The sequence below is a fragment of the Staurois parvus genome, unplaced genomic scaffold (genome assembly GCF_062004578.1).
Source record: "Staurois parvus isolate SC_StPar_1 unplaced genomic scaffold, SC_StPar_1.0 ptg000426l, whole genome shotgun sequence".
In the NCBI taxonomy this organism is placed as follows: domain Eukaryota; kingdom Metazoa; phylum Chordata; class Amphibia; order Anura; family Ranidae; genus Staurois; species Staurois parvus.
Genome location: NW_028318222.1, coordinates 1,314,366 through 1,338,570, shown reverse-complemented (window position 1 = coordinate 1,338,570; position 24,205 = coordinate 1,314,366). Strand labels below are relative to the sequence as shown.

At 40.1% G+C, this 24,205-nt stretch overlaps 1 protein-coding gene across 1 annotated transcript in view; it reads left to right on the top strand.

Annotated features, from left to right (window-relative positions):
• KCNH5 (potassium voltage-gated channel subfamily H member 5) overlaps positions 1–24,205 on the top strand; it is a 401,260-nt gene that overhangs the window by 338,162 nt on the left and 38,893 nt on the right. The window lies entirely within an intron of this gene.

Genomic DNA, 24,205 nt, shown 5'->3' with positions numbered 1-24,205 from the left:
ATAGAGATTACCAAAATTACAGGGCAGGATGTTGTCAGATGTGCTGAGGGTCAGGACAGGTGGCTGGCAAAACAGTAACCAATAGAAGCTTGAATCAGTACCAAAGAACAATCTGCAAATCTAAAGTAGCCAGACAAGAAGCAAGACTCAGGGACAGACTTGTGGTGGTTTATGTAAGGATTTATTCTACTTATAAAGGGCGGTGTCCCTTTCCCTTAAATAAAATATTACAGTGCCTCCAGCCATCAAGTACGGCAAATATTTAATGAACCAATAATTTGGACACCTTGATAATTTGATCACCACTTATTATTATACCTTGAATCCTTTTAGCCAGTATGATTTCGTACCATATACACAAAAATTGTCTTATAATAGATAAATATAAAAATTTATTTATGTACAAAAATTATATATATATTAACACAAAACGCAAAAGACTGGTGATGAATGAATACTGGTACACACGATCAAAGATATATACTATACCAATATTATACACAATACAATATTTCTAGATAATGGTAATACAAATTACAATATTTCTAGATAATGATTAAAAATTAAATTTAGTAATAAATGATAATTCAGAGTATCTCAGAGGTCATTTTCTTCCATAACGTGGCCATAGGAATGGGAGAAAATATTCCCTGATAAATTATACTCTATCCAATAAAAATTTATGATTTATGCAATATGTAAACTTTTTAAAATTTACACCAACAATTTTAGCAGTAATTCATGGATCTCTCTATATCTATATAAACACCCAATGCAGTTATTATCACTCTAATGTAACTATTATTACTCTAAGCACGGAGGAAATATGCAATACAATATTAGATTTAAACAGTCTCACCACACCCAAAACCTGGATGATGCCTTCCCAGTGGATTCAGATGGCAATGGAAACGCCTTCAGAATAATGACCGCAGGGGCAAGTGAGAGATAGGTAGTGTTGGAAAATGGTAGAAATTCAGAGGTTTAGAAGTTTAGTAGAAAGTTTTTAAAAGTTTGAAAGGATGAAGTAGTGGTTCTTCAGAAGGGATGGATTTCAGCCTCGTCAGATTTCTTCAGCTTGTTTTTCTTTGGCTCCCTCTTTTTTCTCAGTGTGTCTTTTTTTCCAGTGTCTTTTTTTGAGGTGCATGGCTTTTTTATACCATCTAAACTATTGTTCTAAAAGACCCTCCCAACAGGCTTTTTGATTGGCCGGTCGAGAAGTGTATGTACCTAAGCTATCTCTCACCTGTCCACCAGATGGCAGTCAGGGATCACAAACAATTTGAGTATTTATGATGACTCACACCTCGGGTAGAACCCAAGGTGATTTCAGGTATTAAATATACGTCTCATCCAGATATATATATTTGATTATACCTATAATGTCCTGGATAGGAACCATAGAAGATATATGTGTATTCAGTTATTCATTTCCCTGAGATACAAACTTGTGTGAAAACATTTGTTTTCTGATAGAAATCTATAACTGATACCAATTCACAAAATATCTTACTTTTCATCATTTCATACTCAATTTAGTGGTATACAATCCCCAACTCTGCTGAATGCATTTTTGTTTGAGAAAGAGTGTGGATAATGTATCTTTCTTTTAATGTCTTTGTGGGTAAAAAAAAATATAAGTTCGGAGTTTCAACTTTTGGTCTTAAGAATGACACAGGAAACTGCTGTTTATGTGTCCATTGTAAAGACCAAAGGGTAAACAACCAGTTATCCTTGTAGTTTGAAAAGACTGTTGGCTCGTCACTCTCCCCAAGGTTTGTTTACTCTTCTCAGACTTACAAGTATGGTCTTATGTATTGTTAACTTGGTCGGTGTGGTAACTCACTGTTTGGAAGTCCAACGTTGTATTTGACTGTCTAGTTAACTTTTGTAGGTGCAATCTCCTCAGCCCCAATAGATAAATAGTACTGGTTAAGAATATACACTTTAGCTAGACCTATAGTCTCCAATCTAAGCTTTCAGGATTGTCGGTCTTAGACCACCTGTAGATATTGAAACAGTCTATTGTCTCTGTAAAGAGCCTCTTCCACCCATTGTTTGCTTGTAACTTCACTAAAAGGTCTTTTGAATTCCAACCAGGAAAAGTTAACCCTTAACAGACAGCTAGGCTGGTTTGCTGTTGGAATGAAGTTATGTTTTTGATAAATAGTCCCAAAAGCACTACAGACTGAATGTTGAAAACACAATTTAAGCCCTCCCAATTTATACCAGGTGTGCAGATACAGTGTGACCACACTGCCGATGAAAAAGCTGTAAATTGAGCACTACACAATGGAATAATTTCCTTTTTCTAGTGCCCTTCTATAGGCATATTATTTGTCACACAGTTTTAGCTGCACTCCTCATACTACACAAGGAATGGCAATGTCATCAGGAAATAGGCGACTCCTTTGCAGAGACCTTATAATCTAGAAAAATCTGGAAACTTGTGCACTTGGCCTTCAGAATCGCAAAATAACCATAGGAGATGGTAGCTGATTCAACTCAACAGTGTCAAACAAAACTGTCTGGTTTTGGGTGGACTGACCCTCAAGGAAAAACACAAGTTAGAAATTTCTGGATGGAATACAATTAAAGTGATTGTAAACATGAAATATGAAAAAAGCATACCCTCTATAGTGTGTGCTTGTCCCAATTAAGAGCACTGGGTGTCATTTCTGCCTGCTGTATTGTTCATATGCTATCGACATAAATCAATTTAGATAGATTTCCTGAAACCAAGATAAAAAAGATGATGGGGAGGGATCTCCAGCTGATTGACAGCCTCAGCTCTGTTCCTGTTAGCTGTGTGAGGAGGGGCGTGTCCCTTCCCTCCAATCAGGTTTCAGAACTCACCTCACTGAGCTCTGCAGAGTGTAATTTTAGCTCTCCACCCCCTTTTTTCTGGAAGCTCAAACAAGCTTTATAAATTCTGGACTTTAAATGGATTTAGAGTAAAGAATATCGCAGATAAACAGGTACAGCTTATGTTGGAGGATTTGTTTCATATATGTGTATCACCTGAGGCCAGTCACTTCACTGAGTATATGTGAGGGTTTACAACCACTTTAACTTTTATTATACACTTTGTGGCTTTCACAACTTTAATCATTGACCGCTAAATGTAGACAAGTGTTTCTTGGTTGTCTCTTGCTCTTTTATACCCTTGATAGGTATAGGTTGAACACATCCCCAACAGATAATAGAAGTTCACAAAGGGTTGATAGACTTTTGTAAAGTACATTCTTAAGGGATGTGAAAGTTGATTAATCGTCAGACTTGTAGCAAGACAAAACCAAGAGAACAATTGAAGTTTGAAGAGATTTGGTAATGACTGAGAGGTAGGGCGGTTCAGCGAGAAGCAAACCATGCAGATCATTTATCCTTCATAGATTTCGGAAGTTGTTGAAGCAAATTGTGCAGCAGAGGATAAGCCTGTCTGGGTGACTGATGTGTAGATGTTATTTCAAGCCTCGCCGATCCCCAACGCGTTTTACTCCTCTCTTTAATACATTTTTTTTGTTTAATCTGCCCACTCGTCCCTTAAATTAATAGGATTCCCAAATACAAGATGAAGTGTTTGATATTCGTGAAAACAGCAACATTTATCTAGTAAACATAATTATGTCAGTGGTTTGATGTATTGGTGCAACCAGCGGTATAGGTTTGAGTAGATGAGTGATTGGCTTTGCTTCATGAGACAATTTGTTACTAATGACATGAGCAGTGGGGGTCCAGCAAGATGTCCTATTTGGATAAATGTTGTAGAATGCTGTGTATTATTGAGCTTTAGAGTTATTTATGTTAAAGCCCAACTCCAGGCAAACAGCTACACAAATGCAACACATTCCTGCCAAGGAATTTGTAAATCTGCCCATCCAGTCTGGAGATTTAGGCACCTCAGCTACACAGCCCTGCCTGGCAGGGGAGGGAACCTGATCTTTTTCTGCCACAGTTCCACTTTCACTTACATATCTCCTCTCCAGTTCCTCTCTGTGACTGGACAGTGAAAGGAGAAGTAGTGTACTGGTGAGCTTATCTCTCTGTCACTCTTCTTTCTCCTCCTATCATGTTCCTTGCACAGCAATACACTTGTTTTATAAAAGCATGTAGTCAGTTATGCATTTACATAATATGAATCCCCAGTTTGCATATTATATTTTATTCCCCTATTAATGTCATCTCTTTGCTATCAGGGATAAAAGCTGAAGTTAAGACACCAAAACAAATGCATAGTTTAGTATAGAAACCCCTTGCATGGGCATTACAGGAATAAAGGTAACTTACATATACACAAAGGTGCAACAGTTGAAAACTGTACATCAAGTTAAAGAAACTGAATATAAGAGCAGGTTGAGAGAACTCTAGTGGGTAGGAGCAAATCTCTAATGGACACAAGAAAGGAGGATGATTTAAAGTGGTACTAAACCCAGAACAGTAAAATCAGTCTGTATATGTAGTAAAGCATGCTTGTTGTACTCACTGTTGAGCCTAAGAGGTTAATCCTCTGCATCGTGTAAAAAGGCTGTTTGATCTTGTCTTAACTGATCCTTCCCTTCTTTTACTGTCCCCAAGCCATCTGCCATAGTACAGAGCAGTAGTAGCAAGTTTGCACATGCTCTGTTTGGTGTGCATTGCTATAGTTTTCTTGGGGGGGAAGGTGCATGTGATCAGCACAGGGCCAATCAGTGCTGTCCGTATAGAGGCTCAAAGGTCATGCATCCTCATAGGACAGTCAGAGGAGATCTCCTCCTACAAGATTAACTAATGCTTAGCTTGACACTGATAGAAGTCACAAGACTGCTTTATACTGCTGATGAGAAAAGGTATTTAGCAGTTTAAATTTACTAAAATAATTGCATTTCCATGTTCTGTGTACTGTGGGAGACCAGATATAGTGAATGCAGGGTCCTGGGTTTAGTAACACTTTAAAGGATAAATTCACCTTTTTGCCAAAAATAATAAGTGCACTTATTTGTGCCGGTAAAAAAATGTGAATTTATTATTTGTGTCTGCAGGAGGCACAGCGTTGTGGTAGTTTATTGAAAACTACAGCCACTTAGGCTGCTGGGACTTGTAGGCACTCATTCACAGAACTTCATAAATGAGTGAATCGGCCCCAGATGGCCGTGCTGTTTTACAATCTGACAGTACGGGGAGAAGTTTCCCTGTACTATCTATCTGTTAGAGGGAGGGGGGCAGCAGGCATATCTGCAGCTATGGGAACATGTTCAACCCTAAAAATGGGTGGAACATGTAACATGTTCCCAAAGGTGAACTTATCCTTTCAGGCAAAAGCAAAATTTGGAGAATCAGGTTTGCCCTTCCTGGTAGGAACTGAGCTCTTGCTGTATCTGCTTTCACATTTAAAATACTCAATAACTAACCATAACACATGGCAGTACTAGGCTGTCAGTCATCCTCTATGGAAGGAACAGGTGGAAAGGACTCTATCCTCCTGTCTACTAGAATGGCTGGCTGTCTATCTCTTCCAATCTGATGGTTTCTAATTAAAGTGCTCACCTATCCACCCACCCACCTGTTCCTTCAATCTTTGCTAAAGCCACCATTAAAATTCTTGTTGCTTGCATGCCTGGTGCCCTGTTGCAGGTTTTCATTGCATCTACTGGCCCTTGGCATCACCAAAGGACACATGAGGGTCTGGCGGATAGAACCGCAGCATGTGGCAGGGGACACTCATCGCAGATTCTTTTGAAGTACGTAAATCTGCTAGAGAGCAAAGATCTAAAGACCAGGCTGGGGATTGGTAAATATTAAAGGATAAGTTCACTTTTGGAACATGTAACATTTTCCACCCATATTTAGGGTGGAACATGTAACATGTTCTGGCTCCTGCCTCCTCTCCCCCTGATCCTCCCCTCCCTGTGACAGTGGGTGAGGGAGTCCTGTGAATGAATCAACTACAAGTACCAACAGCTTGTAGTTCTCAATGAACTATGAAAGTGCTGGTGAGCACTTTTGTAGTTCATTGATTCTTCCTGTAATTCAGTAACTGTCTGCCTATACGGGAGGTATAGGCAGATGGCTGACTGAAAGTCTGCAGGATCCTGGCATTGCACCCGCAATCTGCTGATCATAGATGCAATCGTTTGCAGGCTGCAGTGTAAAAAAGAATAAATGCACATTTTTACCTGAAAAAGATGTGCATTTATTTATTGTATAAAAAAAAATCCTGCATTTTTTTCCCTGCAAAACTTGCATTTTTAGTTTTCAATAGAATAGGGATGGCTCAGACCCTTTTACTGGCATATGTGTCCCAGCTATGTAGAGTCACCCTCGCATTTTGTCCTAGTGATCAAAGTCACTGAGACAGAAAATGAGGGAAAATCCAAAATTTTAGAATTGTGACCAGAACTGAAGGTAAATCTTCCAATGTGGACAACTGTTTCAATGATGACTGTCTAAATATGGAATTCCTCTGTCTTGGGGCGATTTTCCAGTCCCAGAGATGCAACAAGAAGTGAGTAGAAATCCCTCCAACAGGACACAGAAAGCACTTGACCTTCAGGGTTTTAACCCTTTTTTACTCTTAATACTAAAAAAAAAATGTTTTGGCTATGCATACATTTGAATTATCCTCTTTTCTGGGCTGCTTTTTGGACAGTTTATTATGTATGAGCCATGGTGGCACCAAGAGGGGCAGGCATACTCCTATTTTATCACATGACAACCACTACAGTCTTTGATTTGCACAGAGGCACTTACCAAAATGCATTTTTTTACCGTGCATTTATGAATGTAACCATATAATTGCTATGCTGCTGAGCATAACAGTGTTAAATATTCCTCCCTGGGTCTCAGCTATGTACCCCCCTTCCCCACTAGAGTTGTATAGGTGAGCACCTCTTGTGCTTTTTCTTTGGCCTCTACAGCGGTGGTAATTCCTGGTAGCTTGGCCACTCCGAACACATTTCTATTGGATTTATGGAGTGAGAAGGAGCAGACAAGCTCTGTCACTCCCAGAAATTTCCAGAACTTCCCTGATTATAATGTCCCAACAATCAAGCTGCAGTAAGTACAGCCTTTGTACTGTTTATATTTTTAAGTGAAAAGGGTCATTTTAAAGTAAATGTGCCTACTTTTTGTTGGTAGAAACAAGACTAGCCAATGAAGGTTATTGGAGGAGCAAAAACTTTTTACGTTTTGGCACGCTAACTTCTTTTTCTTTAATCCTCTGGAGATTATTTGGAAAACATTAAGTTTAACTTTAAACTACAGTGCCTGCCAAAATGCCAGTCAAGTTGAGAGTTGTAGTTACATAATGGCCAAAGTGTGGTGGATTTTTTTCTTCCCGCCAGTCACTCAATCTACATCAAACTCTTTGTTCCCACTTGGAGATTTCAATCAGACTGATTCCAGAGCGATGTCATCTCTAAAGACATTGACAAATGGTGTTGGTAGGGCAGCATATGCTGTGCATAATCAGGTTTTAAGTTTGCCATCTACAAGAGAACACTGTGCCATTAAAATAAAGAGCTTTTCAGCAGTCTTGTAGCTGGAAAGACATACTGATTATTTATGTCTCACTTAACTAACCACTGTCCCCCGCTGTGTGTTCTCACTGCAATCTGCCTCTCGATGAACCAGCTCCTCACTTCTCTCCATAGTTTGTGTGTGTGCTTGGATAAAGCAAGTAACAAGACTTTTGCATTTTTGGCAGTAGACAGCAAAGTTCCTCTTTTATAATTGGGTATCTAGCACTTAATTATAAAGAATAAAGTACGGGAATTCATTGGTTTGTTAAAGGGTCCGTACACCCAATAAAGATAGTATTATGATTATAGAAAGATGTCCACATGAAAGCTGCTTGCTCTTTAGTAAAAGTGAGCCTTGGTTCATGGGGCACTTGAAAGGGTTGATGGACTATGCATATAAAACACATTTTTATTTTTGATATGGATTGGATTGACAATTATATGGGATGTTGGGGTTGGTTTTGAGCTCTGTTTAGTACTGCACTGAGATGAAAATGGACCCTGAAGTTTTGGTATGCGTCTGAAGAGTTGCCCATCCACTGTCCCTTCATCTAATAATGATAATCAGAACTTTGTTAGCAGTTTGACCTTGCCAGCAGTTAGCGTTTGTTACGGATTTATGCTGTCAAGTGGGTTTTGGGGTAGTCAGGTTCCTATCTGGCACACAAGGTGAAGACAGGTTTTTGAGCTGTACTCCATTCTGTTAAGGCTTGTTCATAGTATGATTGGTACTGGCATAGGTTAAATTTTGTCTCTTGGCCTATCTTGTTTTACCTTTTAGCAAGGATATATCCTAATTTGTTATGTGGTTTTTTCATATGCTTCTCAGTAGTCATGAATTGCCCAATGGTTTGCCATATCTTTTCACTGAATGGTCTAACTCTACACAACCATGGTCGGTATCTCTCTGAAAGGAGTCTTTTGGGTATTGGTTAGAGTGTTGCACCTGGTGATGGGAATGCTGGATGGTTTGATCTTGGAATTCTTCCAGGGAAAGGTATTTTTTCATATTTAGCTCCTGACAGGCCTTCTTTTGATTGAATATGTATGGGTTAAATAATAAGGGATCCTCCTGCGCTCATGGGAATAATTGACAAAATACAGCTGCTGTCACTTAGCTGATACCAATAAGTGCAAAATAAAATTAAAAATTAGTGAAGCGCTTGTATCACATGAATACAATCATGTATCTCCATATAGTGTAATTATAAATCAAAGTGACCACTATATATAATAAATGTGTGTTGACTCCCTCTAGTGAAAAGAAAAAATAGTGTCAACCAAAATAGCTAAATAACACACATTAGGAAACTAAATATATAGTGCATAAATCAAATATAATGAACAGAATATATATACGTGAAAACAGAATATTGGCCACATACAATGGTGTCTAAATTATACATAAATGATATATGCCATAGGTGAACAAGACAATATCAAAGGTGAAAAAAATATTCCATGCATGTGACTGTGCTTTAAGCTGGAACACACACGTGATCTCCACTTCTAAGTGCAAGTACTCTCCTTCAAATGGCAGCAATGCCTGCTCACCTCCCTTCCTGATGAAGTCACGACGCACGTGACGCTACGCGTCGGTTTGTCTACTTCCTGGTGACGTATGTCCGGACACAGTGGCCATATTGGATTCCCCCAGGTGCATGCATATCTACCCACAGGCTGGGAAAAACGCTTTTTTATGGAAAGGAGCATGTGAGTGGAAAACTTTGTAATTTTTAACTTTGCCTATTAAATTTACTACACTATGGAAGGCTTTCTTGTCTTTTTATGAGTTGCATAAGAGAGGAGGAGGAATAAGGAGTCTGCCAGAGGAATACACCACTGAGGTGGTAACTGCTTTGAGGCCCTGTGTGGGTCGAGGAAGGGAGGTGAGCAGGCATTGCTGCCATTTGAAGGAGAGTACTTGCACTTAGAAGTGGAGATCACGTGTGTGTTCCAGCTTAAAGCACAGTCACATGCATGGAATATTTTTTTCACCTTTGATATTGTCTTGTTCACCTATGGCATATATCATTTATGTATAATTTAGACACCATTGTATGTGGCCAATATTCTGTTTTCACGTATATATATTCTGTTCATTATATTTGATTTATGCACTATATATTTAGTTTCCTAATGTGTGTTATTTAGCTATTTTGGTTGACACTATTTTTTCTTTTCACTAGAGGGAGTCAACACACATTTATTATATATAGTGGTCACTTTGATTTATAATTACACTATATGGAGATACATGATTGTATTCATGTGATACAAGCGCTTCACTAATTTTTAATTTTAATATGTATGGGTTATTATTATACAGGATTTATACAGCATTAACAGTTTGTGCAGCACTTTAAAACGTGAGGGCAAACAGTACAGTTTCAATACAGGAGGAATCATAGGGCCCTGCTTGACTGTTAGAGCTTACAATCTAAAATGGTAAGGTCAAGTGACATAAAAGGTGATAGCTGAGGGGGATGAGCTGATGCAGAAAATAAAAGTACAGCTGTTAGGTGGAAGCAGGATAGGCTTCTCTGAAGAGAAAAGTTTCAGGGATCGTCTAAATAGAAGGGTGGATGAATGCAGAAGAAAAAGAGTGATCTATAAAAAATATCCCTCTATAGGTTTTCCTTGTGCCTCTATATACAGTATTGTTTTGAAACTCTGGTGGGGTGGCCCCATTGTTTTAGCAAGTAAATTCTGTACTTTTTACTTTAAAACATTTAAAATGATACTAAACCTAAAAACATTTTTTACCTTAATACATTATTTGCATTAATGTAGAAAAACATTTAGTTTCCGTGTGCTCCCCCTTTCCTGTGTGAAGGGGAAGAGAGGGGAGAAGAGATCAGTGCTGTGCAAGGCTGCATCTCTTCTTCCCTCTTTTCCTCTTCGCACAGGACTTGAATAGCAGCAGGAGCAGTGGCTCTTGCTGCTGTCAATCAAATGAGGTGAAGAGGAAGTGGGTGTGGGGCTATTAAGCACAGCTCCATAGACACGAAGGTTGGGAGCGAGCATGCAGTGTGTGCCCCCAAAACAAGCCGTTTTGATATGGAGAAGGAGAAGCCAGTGTCACCAGCGGGGGATCTGAGAAAAGGAGGATCAGGGCTCCTATCATTGCACAGAGCAGGTGAGTATTACATATTTATTTTCATTTTTTTTTTAAATCTGCCTTTACTAACACTGTAACCACTTCCCCTCTACCCTTTAGCAGAAATACTGCTACAGGGTGGCAGGGGTGCACAAAATCACGTGTATATATACGTGATTTTGCATCTCTGGGTAGAGGGCGCGCGTGAGCCTATTCAGGTAGTGGGGTAAATCCTCTAGAAGGCAAGTGGTTAATTGTAAGCATACAGGGAAACAGTATGTACCACCAAAAGCTTGCGAACACCTGACCATCACACCTAGCTTGTTGGGCTTTCCTTTCCAAAACCATGGAAAAGAATATAAAGCTGAACACCACCAAAGCTATAACAGCCTCACCTCCACTCCTCTGGGAATGCTTTCTATGAGATTTTGAAGTGTTTGTGGGGAATTTGCACCCATTCACTCAAAAGAGGCCGTGTGCGGTCAAGAAGACCTGGTTCCCAATCTAGATTACTAGTTAATCCCAATAGGGTTGTGTCCAGGGCTCTTGAGTTCTTCCACACCAGACCCATCAAGCTATATGTTTATGGAGCTTGCTTTGTGCACAGTCATGCTGGAACAGGAAAGGGCCTTCCCCAAACTGTTGCCACATAGTTGGAAGTACACCATTGTCTAAAATGTCTTTGTATACTGTAGTATTAATGGTATTCTTTACTGGAAATACCTAAACTCAATAACTTGACGACACAATAACACAAAACTGACTTACATGAAGGTCCAATGCGTATTGCTTAATTCAGTTCTGGCTAAGATTAATCCCGGTTTTAAAGCAAGAAGATACTGAAATATGTGTGTTTTGATTAGCTAAAGTTTAATTCTGGCCTTTTTTTTTTATACATTTGACAAGTTAAAAATGTTTGTTTTTTTCTGTTTGTGACCCCATTGGTGAGATTTTATCTTCTGTCCTGTAAAACCAGTACCAGAAATGTAGTTGTCACTGGGATTCAAGGTCACAGATCACAGTAAAGATGTTAGGATTGATTTACTAACTGCAGACAGGCTGTTCACTTTGCAAGGTAATTTCGTCATAGCTTAGCGAATGGGGTGAAGATATGCTGACTTCCATCTATCCCATCATGTGCAAGCAAACATTTTTTTTTCTTTTCCTTGTATGTGATTGGGTATTTATTGTTAAGTGAATTTTCACCACTTTCACTAAGCTGGGGAAAATTCCCTTTCAAAGTGAAACAGCATAGAGAGATGTCTGATAATTTCCTGCCCAGGCAAGTAATGAGGGAAAGCAGACAGTCGTAAAAATGTAACAAAGGCTGGCCATAGACAGCCATATATCGGCCTAATTGTCAGCCGATAAACGAAAAATCGGTCGGCGCCGATGCTGCCACCATCATCCACAAAAAACGGCCATTTTTCGTGGATTTTCCAGCATGACCGATCAAAGTAAATGAGAAGATCCATGAAAACCGGCCGACAGGCGGGCCCCACTAACAGCGTGCAAAAGACTCTTAGATGTGGCTAGAATTGGACTTTAAATGATAAAACATACTCCAAAAATGTAATACATTGCAGATTATCAGTCTTTAGATGTTATGTTGCATTAGTTTTAATTTTCAGGCTAGGAACGTTTTCAGAAGGTCAGAAAATAGCTGTTGAACTTGCAGGAACTGCAGTGTCCTTGTCACTTTCTGTGAGCTAGGAAAAAAGCAAAACAATCTTGGCTTTAATATTTAAACTAGTACTCCCATCATTCTTTACATAATTGGCCTAAACAAAGACAGACATGTTTTGAAGTCCAGCCTATGTGACCACCATAGCTCCCTCCAGTGAAGTGAGTGAGTTTAGCCACCCAGGGACAGGGAGTGTGTAATTCACAGTATTTGCAGGTGAAAATAATGGAAAAAGGCCTAAAATAGGAAAACGAATGCAGCCACCTAATCTTAGGATTGCTAAACAGCAATATGAAAAAATTGTATTTAAAGCGGACTTCACTCTCTCAATCAACATGGACTATTTCTAATCCTTATGCTGCTAGCATTAGTAAATAGATAGGAAAGTCTTATTAAATCATATTTACTTGTTTTAACCTTTTTTTCTTTTTTTTGCATTCCTTCATTTACTTCCTGGTTTCCATGCCTAAGCAAATGATGTCTGACATCCCAGGAGGGCAGGGAGGGTTCTCAGCTCAGCCAATGCCTGCGCTAAGGACAGATGGATTCCAGCAAGTAACTGCTACATGAATCATCTGCCCTTACTCAAGATGGCCACAGCCAGAAATGCCAGGAGGTGTTTTTCAAAGTGATTTCTCAGTAAAATAAACCATGGGGACATGAATTATAAAGCATTTTTGGTTTATGGTACTCAGATTCAGTGCAGTTCTACTTTTAGTATACGTTAACCTACTGCTATTCCGCATGCAGAGTAGCAAAAATAAAAAAAGCTTTTCAGCATTAAAGTGATTCTAAAGGCATATATTTATTTATTTTTTTTTTTTAAATAACAAACATGCCTATACTTACCTGCTGTGTGAATTGTTTTTCCACAGAGCAGCCTGGATCCTCCTCTTCACGGGTCCCCCCGCAGACTCTCCTGGCTCCTCCCTCCTGTCAGGTGCCCCCACAGCAAGTAGCTTGCTATGGGGGCACCCGCTGCTCTGTGTGTCCTGTGATTGTCAGCAGTGGGAGCCAATAAGAAGAGGGAGTCACGGGATAGACGAGACTCCAGTGCACATCGCTGGATCAAGAGGGGGCTTAGGTGAGTATTAGGGGGGCTGATACACCCAGGTTTTTTTTTACCTTCATGCATAGAATGCATAAAGGTAAAAAAAATCTTCAGTCTTTACAACCACTTTAACAACCTCTGTCTCTACCTCCCCAAACTACTGTATATTGTAATAACACTTAGAAACTCTTGTGTTTTGTGAAGGACTATTGAAGCAGTGCATTTACATTAGATCTGGTAGGGGGGACTTTCACAGCCTACAGTTATTAGTGGATTTTGTTGATCTGACATATCAATATCTGTGTGGTCAGTGTAAGAAAACTCAGAATTAGCTGGGAGCTTGATATCTGATCTACAGCAGTTCTGCATATCCTGGTAAGTGGCTCACTTCTCTCCATTGGTCGAAATGGTTTTGATTTACTATTGTGAGATAGGTTGTTCACAGGGAATTTTCCCCTCGGCTTAATGAATGAGCTGAAACTGAACCAATCATGTGCAAACAAAAATACTGTTTTGTTTTATTTTTTTATTTCTCTTGCAAGTAATTTGGTATTCTTTGAAAAGTGAATTTTGACAACATCCACTATGTTGATTGAAAATGGCTTCAATAAATCAACCCCACTATTTCTGTTGAAGTCCATTCTCTCTCTTGTGATTGTTTTCAAAGCAAGTATAATTTCTGGTGGCAAGGCTAGAAGGATGTGTGGCCAGTGATTGACAGGTGTAAAGATCCTGTTAAAGATGGACTACAATAATTTAAACATCTCTAGCCATAATGTTCACCAAGAGGCAGTCTACCAAGACTTCTTTTTTCAAGATTGCCTTCCCAAAGCTTGATTTCAAGAAACGTATTCCTTAAAAATAGTGACGATCAAACAAAGCATAAAACCGCATTCTGTTTGTATTGAGGTTCTTCATAATAAAACGTCAAGAAACCTCTGACAATAAAAACTCTAAATATTCCTGTTTTCCATCTTTGGTGCAGTAGATTAGCTTCAGTTTGCTAAATACATCTTCTAGAGAGCAAATAAATTACATAATTATGTGTTTGAAGAATGAGCCAATTTAGAAATCTCTTCAATCTATTTGGCAGCTTGTATACAAATATATCAAATACATCATGCTTTATTTCAGGGATGGATAATTCAGAATCATAGACCGTACCATTCCTGTACTTGGCTATTATTGTTAGTCGTAATGTTATATGCGTAGATTGAAACACTGACAGAAGAGGATGAAGAAGAATTTTATGCAACTGTACTGCTGTATGCACAAAATCTTTACCGGGCATAAAGCAAATACAAGCATTTCTGTACTCTCCCTAAACTCTCTCAACCCAGTTGCCGAATAAATATCTTAATGATAATAAAAACATAATATATAACATACACTTCGGTGTTCATATATAACATACAAACTTCTGTATGTTATATATGACTCTTTACAGAACATAACTTGCATTTTTTGCTCAGGATCTTTCTGCTAGCCTCATGATCATGTGTGTGACCACAGCTCTCTAATAATCACTGGGTTTTCCAGTTCTTGCCATCTACATACCACTGTTTTAATTATCTGAGGTTTAGCTGTACATAACTTCCTCAAAACAGAACTTTTTTTTTTCTCTTTTGACCTAGTTCTACCTAGAGCATACTTAGAGCTTAAAGTCTCTGCGCTGTAGGTCAACTTTATTTTAATTGAGGGTGGGTGTTTCAACCTTTCTTTCCTTGAGGATCCCTCAAAAACATTTTAAAGTGTATGCTACCTTGGAAAAAAAATTTGTGTGTTGTGCTAAATATATTGTTCCTATTAAATATGGCCTATAAAGTTTGTATTGCCTTTTGTTGTTGCTAAATACCTGGCGATCTTGCCACCTTCCATTGGCTGCTGTTTCACGTTGACCAAGCTAGGGACGGAAGCTGACTTGCCCCAGTGTGATCTGTTTGCATCTCCTTTCCTGAATTGAGAGCTACAGGATGCCATGCCTATGCACAACATGTTTGTAGTTGGATTCAGCTGCCATGCCCCCATCCAGCTCTTTGCAGGTTGAGTGACAGCTGCAGGAGCAGCTTAGGGTTTCTATAGAGCTCCTGCTTTGATGTCGGCGGAGGCTGCTGAGTGTCTTGTGGAGGCTCTGTCTCCAGGGGCTCCAAGATATTAAAGGGAAAAGTAGTCACATGACCACAACAAGTTGAAAAAACATATCTATCATTTTGTTGAGCTATGTGATGTTACTAGTGCCTAGTGAAATAGTTTTTTTACAGCCTTTAAGATCTTTCAAAATCCCCACATTAAAGTGGCTCTAAAGCCTCAATCTATGCATTAAGGTAAAAAACCCTCTGTGGTAGATGGCAGATTGATAGCAGGAGGAGCTATTGGCTCTCGCTCCTGTCAGTCAAATCCAGTGATGAGGCAGCAGGGGGTAGAGCTGAGTCCTAAGCATCTTCCTATTGGGTGCACCAGCAAAACAGGAGGGGCCAGGAGCATCAGCCGGGGACCCGAGAAGAGGAGGATTGGGGCTGCTCTGTGCAATTCTATTGCACAGAGCAGGTAAGAATAGACGTGTGTTGTTTAAAAAAAAAATCTTTTACAACCACTTTAATTTTCTTATCAACAGATCATTAAGGTGATTAGCAATACTATTAGTGCAATACAGCACTAATCTGTGGATATCAAAAACACAAAATATATAACATAACTGAATACCTAAATGTCAGAGCCACAAAAACGCTGAACTTGTATTGGTGTTTAGCGGTAACACAAGCATTTCAATGGTACATTGCAAAACTCAATCTGCATTGGTTGCCAATGCAATATTCCAACTGTGCATTACTGCTCAGGGGTTCAGGCCAAAGGCAGGCTACCTAAAGGCTGCCTGATGGGGCACCTAATGCAGGCCACTGCCTTCCGCCATCTCCCAGCATTCCTTACCCCTCAACTGTCACAGAAGGCTTCTCCCAACGCCCCTCACTTACCTGGATGTTAGCTGCCCCCACTTTCTTACTCTCCATAGTATTCTCTACCCATGTCCAGACAGTAGAGAGCCTCACACTACATGTGCACTGGGGAACACATGCTGTAGTGTATATTTGCATTCACTCAGGAATGGAGTAACATGGTATTTATAGACCTAGATGTAAAGAGAGGGGCTAAAGCTTGTTGTATTGGTTTAAATCTTATCATTTGTAAACACATGTTCAGACCCCTAAAATAACCTTTTTCACCTAGAATGCATTATTCACTGCATGACCAGTACTCAAAGGCTGGTTTACCTATGTAGTGTAATTTTGCTCCTGTTAGACTTTATTTTAAATTTAGTATTTTATATTTGATCCTGGAGATCTGGGGGAAACATCTGTAGCACTACCCCTGCAGGGGCTGCTGATATTAACTGGTTCTTTTCCAAATAGTGCAGGAGCCTTCAGTCACCTAATGAACAGTTCACTTACTTTGAGTCCATTAAACAGTCTAGGGGTTGTCTTTTTGTAATTATTACTTGTTAAACTTGTAACAGGAGCGAGTTTGGGGCGTGGGATACTCCAGAATGTTCAGTTATATTGATCAGAGGGCATTCTTCTCCTTGTGGGTATAGAGACTGTCTAAAGCCTCACAGCTGAAGGCCATGAGGCAAGTTTCTTAGAGACCTGGTTACCCTGCACCGCCGCACAGCTGTAGGTAACCAGTACAATTTTAGGGTGCTGCACAGTCAAAAGGGGGTCAGTTAGGGTCTTCTCTCACAAGTCCTCAGGACAACTGCCTCCTTCCAGCTTCCTCTGGACATGGTCCAGTGAGGGAGACTATCCAGACCTGATCCTCTTGTAGAGAAATCCTGCACTCTGCTTCTTTCAGAACATCAGCTTGGTGCATGCCTCAGAGGCAAGCAGTCCCCAGTGACTCTCAGAAACCTTCCCTGACAGGGAAAAGAACAGTCCCTCCAGGTTTCCAAATTATTCACCACCTCCCAGACCACCTTCTAGGCACACCTAGGAATTGGGCAAGGCATGATAAATTGTCAGACCAGTTACTTGAATTATCCACCCTAAGTGGGAAATTTCTTCCACTATTAAACTATTAGGACAAAAACACAATTTAATTATTAGGACAATAGTTTAAAAATATACTTGCATTTCGCCCCAGCTTCCACTCGTGGTGCCTTAGCAAGGATGATGTCAAAGACCTTCCAGCAAGATCCTGGGAAAGCTAAGTGGTCTATAATTTTGTGAGGAGATACTCTCGCAAAGTTGGAACATATTCTTATGAAATTCAGTGTATTTGTGTGTGCAGTATGCTGATTTTGGTGTCCTTTTATCATGCAGTGGTAAATGACCGCTGCTCAGTTCTCCGGCATTCTCAGAGACAATTCTCCTCTGAATGCCTTTTTATGAAGCGCTGTAGATCACTTCTCCGAATGAACAGAGAAGCGATCTACAACCTGCTTTCAAAGCTGGAAAACGTCTGGTTTTACTATAATCTAGATTACAGTAAGAGATCAGTCAAACACCATTTACTAAGCAGAGGTAAATTATCGCTGCTTCGTTTGCGGTTCCTCCGATTCTCCAGCTCTGGGCTGGAGAATCTGGAGGGAAAACACAGATCACCAGTGAAGGGCTGACATCGCTCCTTCATAAACGTGCTGTGTGCTGAGATGATCAGCGGAGAACATGTTCTCCACTGATCATCTGTTTCCTAAACCACTAATGATCGGAGATCAGCCACGATCCTCAGGATAGCTGCTGATCTCGGTTTCATAAAAGGACACCTTTATTTGGAAAATAATAAGCAGACCTTGCAATTTATGAATTATTCATTTTAAACTTCCAATACGTTATTTTGTTAGCTGCTTATTAGTCAATTGAATAATGTTTTCTCTTGCTTTATCCTTCCCTACTTGTTGGGACATTTTTATTTGTAGGGTTCTGAGGGTTTCTAGTTGGCCTCTGTGTGATCTTTCCATGTAATTGACAGTCTGTGGGCTTCATTCATCAATGTGTCTTACCCACCAATCCACATTTATGCCTCATACACACTGGCACTCTTGAGTTTAGAATTTATAAAGTCATTTGGGAAGTATACACAACTTTTACAACTCCCAGATCACTTTTTCCCGCAAGTAGATGTTCTTGCTTTAATGTAGGGTTTAGCATGTTTAAAGTGTCCAATTAGATGCTGGACACACTGGAGTTTATTTACTAAAGCTGGAGAGTGGGAAATCAGGCTCACTTCTGCATATAAACCGTCCAGCTTCCAGGTTTTATTGCCAAAGCTTAATTGAACAAGCTGAGGTTAGAAGCTGATTGGTTTCTATGCAGAAGTGAACCTAATTTTGCACTCTGCAGCCTTAGTAAATAACCCCCCCCCCCCCCAAATTCTATCTTCATTAAACACAGCTTAACTGACTGCACCTAAATGCAGGTATACACATAGGGGTTGATTTACTAAAACTGGAGCATGTAAAATCTGGTGCAGCCCTTCATAGAAACCAATCAGCTTCCAGGTGTTTTTATCAATAGTTAAATAGGCTAATTTAGAAATGGATTGGCTACTATGTATAGCTGCACCAGATTTTGCACTTCCAAGTTTTAGTAAATCAACCCCAATGTGTGAATAGCACCCTTACATGCATTTAATATGCAGGGTTGACAGTGCATGTGTAAATAAGGCCTATGATGACAATATTTACATAAGACTAACACTTTGCAAGGGAATTTTTTCTTTGATTAGTGAATGTGGTCAAAATTCACTTAGCAAAAGGATACAAAGTTCTGTGTAAGGACAAAAAAAATGCAACAAAAACTGCATTTTTGATTGGATGATGAAAGTCAGCAGTCATTCATTGAGCAAAGGGAAAATTTCCTTGCAAAGTGAACAGAGTATTTGCTTTTAGTAAATAAACTCCTTTAGACTCCCCTGTCATTTTCCAGGACAGATTTTTATCAGATTGGTGGCCATAGGCAAATAGACCAGAAACTACATTTTTTATTTTTTACTAAAAAAAAAAAAAAGCACAAATCTTTTGCACTTCAGTGTAATTCCTACCTTTTATGTATGTAATAATTTTTGTAAATGTCACTTTTATTTGGTTATCAGTAACATAACCTTCCAAAAAAGGGTAAAAAATAGAAATATCCAATAATTGTTTATATAAATAAAGGCTTTGAATCTGGAACTAAATTTTGTTAAACATTTAATAATTATGTTAAAAGCTGCAAACTTGGGGGCGTGGCCTGATGTGCCATGTGAGCGGACAATCTCCCTAGTAGCCCCGGGCTATCCTCCGACAATTCTGCTCCATCCTGATCGCCCACGCTGGCAATATGGTTCGTTTTACCCCTAGCTTGCTGGAGAACATCCATAGATTCCTGACTGACGATTTTGTAGATGGCAAAGCATTATAAACAGCCTCTGGCCAGCATGAGCCTTGGCACCCGCTGCTGCCACGCCACGCTCTTCCTGGCCTCCACTTCGGAGTTGTTTGGGGGACCTTTCTGTGCTCCTCACCAGCCACTCTGGATCCACCGATGCTGCTTTCTCAGACTTCCCCCAGTGAGGATAGAGTGGAAGAGGCCGCAGAACCCACCCTGTCGATGTTCTTACGATTCTATCGAATGGTTAATCTTCTGCCTAAATATAAGCTGATCTATAAAGGTCGGGCCTGCCCTAAAAAGTTCACAAAAATCTGGCAATATTGGTTGGACATATCAGACTCTTTCTGGGGGGATACTCTCTTTATCACAGTCACTGTGGTTATGGGTTAGCAATCTCTTCTGTCATGTACGGGGAATGGATGGCGCAAGTGTTGGTGTGTGGTTGTGTCGTTTGCGTATGTATAGCTGTGTGTTGGATAGTTTTCGATTGTTTGACTGCCATGCTATGTTTTTATCTGTAATTGTTATTGTTTTCTGTGAGGCGCTCATGGCCTGATAATAACTTGATTACTGCTTCCATCCCCTCTCCATGTAACCCTTACCCCTATGTTTTGGGGTTCCTTTTGTCATTTGTTTCTCTCTCTGTTATTGTACTTGTTTTATAAAAGCAAAATAAATAAACACCTTTTTTGTTTTTTTAAAAAAAAGGTGCACACTTGGGAAATGGCTAGTCGATAGATGGAAGATTTGTTCTCTAAGTCAATCCAAATACAAAGAAAGTGCTGGAATTTCCCTGATGATGTCCACTATTAATACTTAATGCTAAACGGTCAATTTATCTGGAAATTAACATAGGAACATGATTAGATTTTTAGCACCTGGGAATTAGATTGTACATAGCATTAAGGAGAAAACTACACCGATGGTTGGCTTCGAGTTTTTAGAAGGTTTAATCTAGATGTAAGAGTATCAATTCCAAATTCAAACAAATGGAAAATATTTTTATTTTATTTCTATACTAGAAGTAATTTCCTTAAAAAAACAAAAAACATTGAATTGGTATACGTGTTCACATTTTAAAGCTGAACTTCAAGCAAACGGCTAACCACACACACACACACACACACACACACACACACACACACACATATATATACATACATACATACACACCAGCCACTTTATTAAGGTCACCTGTTTAATTTCACAAACTGCTCATTAGCCAATCACACGGCAGCAACTTATTGTATTTAGGCATCTAGACATGGTGAAGACGACTTGCTGAAGTTCAAACTGAGCATCAAAATTGGGAAGAAAGGGGATTTAAGTGATTTTGAACTTGGCATTATTGTTGGCGCCAGATGGGCTGGTCTGAGTACTTCAAAAACTGCTGATCTACTGGGATTTTCACGCACAACCATCTCTAGGGTTTACAGAGAATGGTCCGAAAAAGAGAAAACGTCAAGTGAGCGGCTGTTGTGTGGATGAAAATGCCTTGTTGAGGTCAGAGGAGAATGGGCAGACTGGTTCAGCTGCAACATTCAGATGGTAGGGTCAGAATTTGGTGTAAACAACATGAAAGCATGGATCCATCCTGCCTTGTATCAACGGTTCAGGCTGGTGTTGGTGGCGTAATGGTGTGGTGGATATTTTCTTGGCACAAGCAAAGTGTACCTAATAAAGTGGTCAAACTGCTAGCATGGTGGGCACTGCCCTGGGGAACATGAAAAAAATTTAAATTCCATTCGGCCAGGAGCAGAGAATTTCAAAGTAAAAAGGTTTAAAAACTACTGGAAAATGACTTTGACATCTGTCTTTGTTAAGTTAAAAAAAAAAAGCAGCACATAGATCCCTCCAAGAGTCTATCTATTTTGGGGGACTTTTTTTTTTTTTTTTTTTAAAGAAGCTGGTTCTGAATGTAATTTGCTGGCATTTTAAAATGATTCATTTTTTTTCCTTGTGAAAACAATTATGACCTGTAGCTTATGACCGATCCTTGACTGATCCCTTACACTAGCCAAATGATAACTCCCTAAGCGGTCATCGGCTATATAAAGGAAGGGGCAGGGAGAGTGGTGACATCATTGCCAAAATATGACCATGTAAGTGAATGGACGAGGTGACGTCAGTGGTTGGTAAGGATGTGACAGCTGCCAGCAGCCACGGCTTTCCTAAAGCTGAATTATATTCATAAGAACTTGATAAAAAATAACGTTCTTTAGCAAGAAACCTAAGTTCCATGTTAATATTTATGCTGTCACAACGCTCTTTCAGCGTTACCTATAATGCTACCACCTCCCCCTCACTCCCCCTCTCTGTTGGGGTCCCTCAAGGCTCTGTCCTTGGGCCCCTTCTCTTCTCCATCTACACCTCCTCCCTTGGCCAACTCATACACTCTCATGGCTTCAAGTACCACCTCTATGCCGACGACACACAAATCTATCTCTCAACCCCCCACCTCACCCCCTCGGTCTCTGCCCCGAATCACACACCTACTGAGCGACATATCAGATTGGATGTCGCTCCACTTTCTTAAACTGAATCTCTCCAAAACCGAGCTCCTTGTCTTCCCCCCAGCCCGAACCCCACCCCCCATTGACTTCTACATCACATCCAACAACGCCAATATCAAACCCGCTCTGCAGGCCAGAGTACTTGGTGTCATTCTGGACTCCAACCTATCCTTCCAGCCCCAAGTCCAATCTTTAACAAACTCGTGCAGACTCCACCTCCGCAACATCGCCAAAATCCGCACGTTCCTAACCCCAGAAACTACTAAACAGCTCATCCACTCCCTTATCATATCACGACTCGACTACTGCAACTCCCTCCTCACTGGCCTGCCTCGCCGCTGGCTATCCCCGCTTCAGTCGATCCTGAATACGGCTGCCAGACTCATTCACCTTTCCAACCGCTCCATTTCCACCACCCCCCTCTGCCAATCCCTCCACTGGCTTCCGATTGCGCAACGGATCAAATTTAAAATCCTAACACTGACGTACAAAGCCGTCCACCATACTGCCCCGAACTACATCACTGACCTAATATCCAAGTACCGCCCAGCACGCACACTCCGCTCCTCACAAGACCTCCTTCTCTCTAGTTCCCTGGTCTCCTCCTCCCATGCCCGCCTCCAGGACTTCTCCAGGGTGTCACCCATCCTCTGGAACTCCCTTCCCCAACCCATCAGATTATCACCTACTCTCCTCTACTTTAGGCGTACCCTGAAAACCCATCTCTTCAGGGAAGCCTCCCTCACCCCCTGCTAACTTGCTGACCTCCTCAACTCTTCCTACCACTCCATCCCCCACAGCTATCTCCTCCTGTACCACTATCCCGTCCCTTCTAGATTGTAAGCTCGAAAGAGCAGGGCCCTCGATCCCCTCATGTTTTGCATTGTATTGGTATTGTTCTGTCACATGTTCTGTCCCCCTTTGTAATGTACAGCGCTGAGTGAACTATTGGCGCTTTACAAATACTGTATAATAATAATGCTACCAAAACTAGTGTGTGCTGTAAATTGCTCTACGTTTTTGACACAGTGCTGAAAATAAGCGAGCAACTGAGCATGTGCAGAGCAGGGTGCAACAGTGCATTCCTGGATTTTAAACAGTATAGGTACTTATTTTTAATGTTTTACATAGCTATATCTGCAAAAGGGGCTAGCCTGAAGTGATCTAGCAGGACTTAATTTTCTGACTAATGCTCTACATAGTGCCCAAATATGGCCATGTAACCCTGCTTATTTGGGTATGTGGCCGGGGAATGCCAGCCACATAAGTGAAGTCAAGGTTTGAAAATTACAAAGTGGCTTCAAGCAGCTGTTGCTTGCTTAGCAACCACTGATAGCTGGAATGCCCTAAACGTTTGATGTTTGAACAAATATCAGAACCAATCACAAAGCTCATCCCTATTCCCAACCTCCCAAACCCTGTGATTGGACAATGAAAGGAGAAAAAAAGTGTACTGATGAGCTCATCTTTTTGTCACTCTTCTCTATCCTCCTATGAGCGTGCTGCTTGCACTGCAGCACACCTGATTGGCTTCTCATACCAAATCACATTTAGGTACATACACAGCTTGCATTTGAAAGAATACAATTAAAGATGTATTCAAAATTACAGAGCTGCGTTATTTGATGCCTTTTATATCTGCAAGGAGTTCAAGGTTATATATTCCAACAGATCTCAAAAGTATTTACATATTTCAGTGTTCTTGAAACCACAAAAAAAATCTAATAACCAGTTTTATAGTAGTTCCTGATATCTGTATGGAGTTGTTTCAATAATATGTGTTTAATATGGTCAGTAGAATATGAATACCCAAGATTCTTTTTCCATTTGTCTTGAAGGGTCTCTAAAGTTGATGCTAAGTATGATGTAGCAGATTCAGAATCTATTCTACAGTATGTAATTTTAGTAAAGTTTGAAAGGAATACAAGGTGCTGCTAGCTGAATTTAAATCAGTCATCGTTTGGTATATTACATAAACCAATTAATAGGACTGACAAAA